Source organism: Primulina tabacum, chromosome 6, assembly GCF_025594145.1.
Source record: "Primulina tabacum isolate GXHZ01 chromosome 6, ASM2559414v2, whole genome shotgun sequence".
NCBI lineage: Eukaryota > Viridiplantae > Streptophyta > Magnoliopsida > Lamiales > Gesneriaceae > Primulina > Primulina tabacum.
Genome location: NC_134555.1, coordinates 17,729,130 through 17,736,212, shown reverse-complemented (window position 1 = coordinate 17,736,212; position 7,083 = coordinate 17,729,130).

Sequence of the window (7,083 nt, the reverse complement as noted above, 5' to 3'; positions counted from 1 at the left end):
TCTTGAGTGCTAGGAGTACAAGGTGTTGTATAAATCAAAGTCTTCTAGTGGATCCTTTCCAAGGGGAAGAAGGGCTGACGTAGGAGCATTTGAAGTCTCTGAACATCAATAAACAAGTTCGTGTCTATTTATTTATTGCATTTACTTATCATTTTCATAGTTTTTTAAAGATTCATTGTTGAATCATTTTATGTGTTCTTCAAATACAAAAACATTGCATACCAAGTGTTTGATAAAATGCTTCAACCAAAATATTTTTACTCATTCAACTTGCACATATTTCAAGAACGAGCAATTGTAGCTCGATTTGAACACCAAAATCGGATTATACGAAGGATTATTTAGAGTGTCTTCCGCTTGATTTGAACACCAAACTCGATTTAATTCATCGGTATTCAATATTTCAAGAACGGAGCAATTGTAGCTCAACGATTATCCCTCTAATCGATCCTGTCAATTGGCCAAAAATTCTACTAAAACAGGCCCATTAGGCCCAATAACCCGTACATAAAATATTTCTTTTAAATACGTTTTCAAAAATATTATCCGAACCCTCAAAATGTCCTCCATTTTGCGAAAAATCGACTACCGGTTTAAAATATGGTTCGATGCGTAAAAATACCTTAAAAGACCCATTTTTGAAAATCCCTCATATTTCCATTATAAGGTCCAGAAATTCGAACTACGCAACTTGAAGGCATGCAATCAAGGGTTTTATTTAATATATGTTTTTAAGATTTTTTATGCATTTAATGCATGGTTATTGCATTAGTTAAGTTTATTTCATGATTATTTCTAAGTTTCATATATTAGGGTTTTAAGTTGCATTTCGCGCTCGAACTAGTAACGGAGAGCGGGGAAATTGAGGGAAAAAAATATTTGTATTGAATAATTAATTTTAGTTAATTAATTTGAAGTGTTTTTAAGTGTATTTTTTGAAAATTGGGTCTTGTTGGGTATTTTTACTCGACGGGTCGTATTTTTAACCGGTACGCAAATTTTAGCAAATTGAGGGATTTTTTGAGTGCTCGGGCAATATTTTCAAAAAATACCTAAACAAAATATTAACTGAGTGTGTTATTGGGCTTGTTGGGTTGGTTTTAATGCTTAATGTGCTCAAGACCCTTTTTAGTCCTTTTAAAATTTAATTAAGGGCCCATTAGTGTTTTCTATTTTAATCAAACACACCTTAAGTTAACCCTAAACCTAATAACACATTGTGGCTGCCCCCTCCCCTTCATTCAGCAGCTTTTTTCGAAAATATCCAGCAGCCTCTCTCGAATCCCTCTCAAGTTCTTCAAGAATATTCACTCCCGCCTCTCCAGTGCACGTTCTTCGCAAGGGCATTCAAGTTTTTGAGCGTATAATCGTTAAAGCACGCCTTGTATAATTCTTTTACTCATCATTCATGATATATATGATGATTATTATGTATTTTCATGAGGAATACTTCGATTTGCCTTGTGGTATCGATTTTGCAAAGTTTTGACATGAAAATTGTATTTTTCTTAACTCATGTTCACGGTTTCTTTGTTCTTGATTAAAGGGCCACCGGTTCTAAGTTTTTACGGGTCGTGTATGCTGCAAACTAAGGTGTCTTGATGCTGGAATCTCGCATTTTGCACAGTTGTAGGATGGCCGAATGCTTTCTCCTACGCGACTAGGGTTTTGGGTTGGCTTCTGAAAGATTTTGGTAGGCTCGGTTGAGGGAGTGCTGAACCAGGATAAAGTGCAATCCAGGAGGGTCCAACCGAGGTCTATGGGAGATTCATACTCAGCAGGTCTCGGGTAGAAGGGAGGATCCTAGGTTAGGAGCTGAGGTGTTTCGAGGGAAGCTCGGGTGTGCGCTTATCTTGGTGTTTCGAGTGGTGTGCATGCATGGGGCTGAGGGCTGTGCTTAGATTTTTCCAGTAGGGTCCTAATGTTGGCTAGGGAGGGCTGTTCCAAGGCTGATCCTCGAGGGTTTGGTTTAGGATTGGAAAAACGACGAGTTGGGGCAACTAGTTGAGGAGTACAAGTGCCGATTTTTCCAGCAGCTTGTAGGGGCTGTCCAAAGGGTTTTGTGGGATGGTTTAGATTTTTTAAGGGCTGTTAATACATGTGTAAGGTGTGGAAAAAGTTGAGAGAAATTTGGTTAAGTTTCGGGTTTATTCGAGTTTTAAACTAGGACCCCAGTTCAAGTGTTTAAACGAATCGTTTAAGTTTTGATACGATCTCGAATTTACATGTAAGAAATACTCTTAAAAATGTTTTGAGGTGTTTTGAGGAGTTTGGTAAACTTCCGGTCGAAATTTTGAGGTCCATGGGTAAAATGGTCATTTTGTGTTTCCAGGGGCAAAATGGTCATTTTGCACCCGTGTCGAGTTTTAGTCCTAGCAGCGTCCAGAGCAAAATTTTACATGCTTTTAAACTTTTATGTTATCTACTACACGCCTTTTTATGTAATTATGAAAATATGTTGCATGGTTGGTTTCAAGGAAAAAATTTCGTATAAACATGATTTTGTTAAATGATGAAAATGATGATGTTTTGAAGGATGATAGTTGGTTGTGACTAATAAGATGACATGTTAATACAATGATATGTGAGGCTAAGGCTCAATAGATGGGTAATATTGTCGCCGATGTTCACGTCGTCGGGTACCGCGGTTATACGTAGATGGATCAATCGCCTAATACGATGATACGAAAGTCACAGCTGATGAATGGAATTCAAATTAAGAAAACAAACATGTATATGTTGATATGATGATATATGTAATGAATATGGTTTTGCCTTGATAGGTTGCGATTTTGCATACAAATTTTTAAGATCATGAATTGTATTTTGATTACGGTATTCTTCACTGTTTCATGCTATGTATACGTATTTATTATAACGTTACAGGTGTGTTGAGTCTTTAGACTCAGTAGATGTGAATGATGCAGATGATCATGTTGTTGAGGAGGCTAGAGTTGGTAATTTTTTTTAACTGCATTATTTTATATGTTATTTGATTACGGTTATTTTAAAAGGTGTATTATTCAGCAGTATTGCATGCATAACTTAAGGGTTTCGAAAATAAGCATGTAAAAAAAATTTAGTAGCATTTTTAAGTAGCAGTCGTCACAGTTAGTATCAGAGCAAGGGTCCTGTATAGGGTTGTACCACCACCAGCTTCTACAGCTCAGCTTTCAAGCCTCAAGTCTGTAAGTTTAAATGTAATAAATGTTTTAAGCTATCACCTGCATGATTGCATGATTTATGATTTACTGTGATTTACGGTACATGTTTATCTGCTTTCATGATTCAAGGATTAAATGATTTGAAAACTAGATTAAATTGCATGATGAGTTACATTTAGAATTTGGACTGTATTTAGATATCATGCCTCCCAGACGCGCCACTAGAACAGACTGAGAGGATGATACTCTAGGAGGCGGTAGAGGCCCAACTCCACCACCACCACCATTGGATACAGCTACTCGAGTTTTCAAGGGCATGGCTAGACTTCTAGAGCAGGCGTATCAGGTTCCCCGACCTGAGATAGAAATATATGAGCAGTTTAGATGGCTCAACCCGAAGGAAACCACTGATCCATTCTTGACAGAGGGTTGGATTCGATCCTTGGAGCTACATTTTCAGTACCTGGATATGAGGGATGACGATCATGTCAGGTGCGCCACGTATATGTTGGGAGATGATGCATCCCTTTGGTTGGAGGGAGCAGCGCACAGGCTTAATTTTGCTACCCTCACGTGGGATCAGTTCAAGGAGGTGTTCTATGGTAATTATTTCCCAGCTGATGGCAGGTTCGCCTGACGAGGGAGTTCATGACTCTCCGCCAGGGGGACTCATCTGTGGCCGAGTTTATTCGAAAGTTCGACATGAGCTGTTACTTTGTGCCCCTCATTGCTAGAGATGCCGCCCAGAAGTTGAGGCATTTCATGGGTGGCTTAAGGCCTACTTTGCGTCGGGATGTGATGCTTATGAGACCGGGTAGTTACGATTAGGCGACTGGTTGTACTTTTCAGGCGGATCAGGCCCTCTGAGATATTGACCTGAGCTGCAGCAGAAGAGGCATCAGGCCCAGCCTAGCTCCTAGCCACAGAAGAAGCAGTTTTCAGGGCAACTGAGACAGCAGGGGCAGCAGAAGCTCCAAAGACAGTTTAGGAGGTCAGGACAGCAGCGGCTCCCTCAAGCACTAGGGCTCCTAAGTTGGAGGAAGGGCAGTCGTGTAAGCAGTGCAACAAGTTACACTACGGAAAATGCATGTGGGGCACCTTCAGATGCTTCATCTACAAAGAGAAGGGACACAAGGCGGCAGATTGCCCTAGGAACAAGGGCCCCACTACTGGAAAAGCATATGTGATGCATGACGAGGAGTCAGAGGCTGAGCCCGACTCTACTTTGATCATTGGTAACTTTTATGATTGCATTGGGTGATTTGATTTGATAATGGGAATTAATTTGTGGGATTGAGAACATAGAAGGAATTAGGATGCATGTTCTACCTACCTAATTGAATTGCATGAATTGGAAATTTTAAGGACCTATTTGAAAAATCGAAATTATAAAAAATACGCTGCTTTCGAAAAATTTTGGGATTTTTGTGGGTCAATCTCTTAATTGTCAAAAATTAAGGTGGGATAGGCTAAATTTGAAAAATTGTAGGACCAAATTGTACAGAAATAGAAACTTTCAGAACCGATTTGCAATTTCTGAAATTTTTGGAGGTAAAATTTCGAGATTTCTTTCGTGGGTGCTAGAATTAAATCAATAATCTTCGAGGAACTTAGGATAATTAGTGGTAGAAATTTCTTAAATTTTAGCGCGATCAGATTTGATGGTATGCTTTGTCGCCTGAAGGATATATTGCAGCTGTAGCCACGCATGCATTGCTAGATTCAGGAGTTACGCATTCGTTTATATCCGTATCTTTCATCAAGTGTAATGCCTGAGATTTTATTTTGTTAATCTGAGATTATTGATTATGAATTGATCTAATTATAGAAGGACAACTCCGAGACACGATTTGGGAAAGCATGTGATATTGTGTTGTGCGAGGACAGAAGGTCTCGCGCATATGCACGGAACGAGCCGCTCATATGCGCGAGAAGAGGCGCATATGCACGAGCATGTGAAATGAAGAAGTACTGAGACAGTAGGTCTCGCGCATATGCGCGGGGACAGGGCGCGCGTATGCGCCGGTGATGGTCGCGCACTATGCGCGAGACGTGCAGTACAAAGAAATGAGCCACATGTCTTTGCCATGCAAGTCATATTAAGATAACTGCATTTCTCTTCAGATGGAATAACAAGAAAACCGAGAAGGCCCTGGGAGATTCTCAAATTTTCTTTACATTTTAGAATTTGATTTGCGCGAGATCCGCTTGTCTGATTTTCAATCCGAGTTTGGTACTGTATTTCTCTCGTCAAAGCCTTCGACAAGATGTAAGTTTTATTACTTTTCTTACATGGTTCGAAACTTAATGTTGAAGGAACCAGAGTTTGATTTATATTATGTGTTCCTGAGATTGTGATAATCGTATAATCAAAACCAGATCGAAGAACGGACACCGTATGAAATTGTTATAATTTTCCAGATTTTATTTGATTGAGAATATACAGATTTTGTATTGGAATTTTGTTTATCGATCGATTATGAGTTGTTGAGATTGGTATCTATTGATATTGTGTTGCCGTTATCTCGAGATTGTGCCGTTATGCCGTCGAAAGTTGATTAGATTGAGAATTCTTGTGTTGGGTTGTATATTGATATTGTACTCCTCAATAATGTTATTCCAGAGTTGGTATTGAAGGCATCAAAGACTGGACAGAGCCAGATTGATATTTGATTTTGTTTAACAGACTGATCTACGAAAAGAAAGGTATAAATCAATGTTAAACCGGGAAGATACGACTCGAGTAAGAGATAGCTTGAGTTTCCCATAACCACATACTTTATTGTAATTGCTTTGATGTTTGCAATTCATGAGATTGATATGCTTAGTCTATTGATTTATAGCGAAGCATGCATAGAGTCTTTGGCAGATGTGCCATGTCTTTGGCAGATGTACCAAGTCACTGGGCATTTGGTTTATATCGATGTTGCTTAGGAGTAGATCGACTCCTGTTGTAGAGATTCAATATAGAAGGCCAAAGTCTGAGAATAAGAACGCAACCATCTAGCTGGGAAGAGTAGGTGAGAGACTGTTGCGTTCTTATTCAAATCGGGATCCCTAGATAAGAGTCGAGTCAAGAATAAGAGATCAAGAGTTTGATTTATTGCTTTGTATCGATTTATGCTTTCGTAGATTATGATGCATATTGTTTTACAAATGTTATATGCTTTTGGTATATGTTTATATGAACTACATGTATACGTTGTTTATAATGGGAATATATTTCTCACCGGAGTTATCCGACTGTTGTTGTGTTTGTATGTGTGCATGACAACAGGTGGGACTGGATCAGGGTCAAGAAGAGCTTGAGAGATCGAGATTAGAGTGGAGATCCGGGCCTAGATGTAGAACGGGTTATCAACACTTGATATGTCGTTGTTGAACCTTAGTTTGTTATGACTTTCATTTGTATAAGACTTGTACTTTGATCATGTTGTTGCTATTAAACTTGATCTTGTAATGTGAATGAGGTGGGACTTTACTTATTGTAGATTTTGTACACTTGTTTATAAAGTATTCAACTTTTTAAAAAAAAATATGACCTAGTTTATTTAATTGTTCCCAATTAATCCTAATGATGATTGAAAATAATGAGTTAGCGTCTGGGTCCCCACAATAGGTGGTATCAGAGATGTATGTTCCTTAGGCTGGAATAGAAACGAGTGAACGGGGTAGATTGAGTTTTCTTTCCTGCTTTTGTAATGCTAACATCACAGCATCATAGCATGTTTTATTGCTTTTGAACATACATGTTTACCTGATTATCTGATATGTTTGGGAACGTGTATTATTGAGAAATGAATCAGAACCGATTCTTGATCATAGGTATGATGATCAGAGGAGGACTGAGACAAATTTGTTATATTTGGTTGCTACCCATTTTGATAATCAGATATGCCTCCTCGAAGAATCCCAGAAC